The sequence below is a fragment of the Aplysia californica genome, unplaced genomic scaffold (assembly GCF_000002075.1).
Source record: "Aplysia californica isolate F4 #8 unplaced genomic scaffold, AplCal3.0 scaffold00016, whole genome shotgun sequence".
In the NCBI taxonomy this organism is placed as follows: Eukaryota; Metazoa; Mollusca; class Gastropoda; order Aplysiida; family Aplysiidae; genus Aplysia; species Aplysia californica.
The window spans coordinates 621,735-622,116 of record NW_004797286.1 but is presented as its reverse complement, the minus strand read 5'-3'; positions in this window follow the sequence as shown (position 1 = coordinate 622,116).

Below are 382 nucleotides of genomic sequence, written 5' to 3'. Positions count from 1 at the left end.
ATAGATTTGGAGACTAACACAATAAGATCTAGTTCTAGTTTTGAAGTAATGACTCTGTCTTGAGCTTGAGGCTCAAAATAATTGTTTTGAGTTGGTTGTATTTTGATGTAGGGATACCTATTTCAACAATTACCGCCGCAATGACTAAAGTGATTATTAGGGTGATGGTACCGGCGTCTATGGTGTAGCGTTAAGGCATTTCGCTGTTTCAAGCAAGAGGCCCGAGTTCGATTCCCGAGTGGGGAGAACATTTTGGTCGAGTACCTCGGTATTTCTGCTGAAATGTTGAATCTCTCTCAGTCCGGGTTAGCCCTGACAAGCAAAGTAGGAAGCCCGCCTCCTAAAAATCACATATACACTTACATCTAGTTGTCTCGGATAG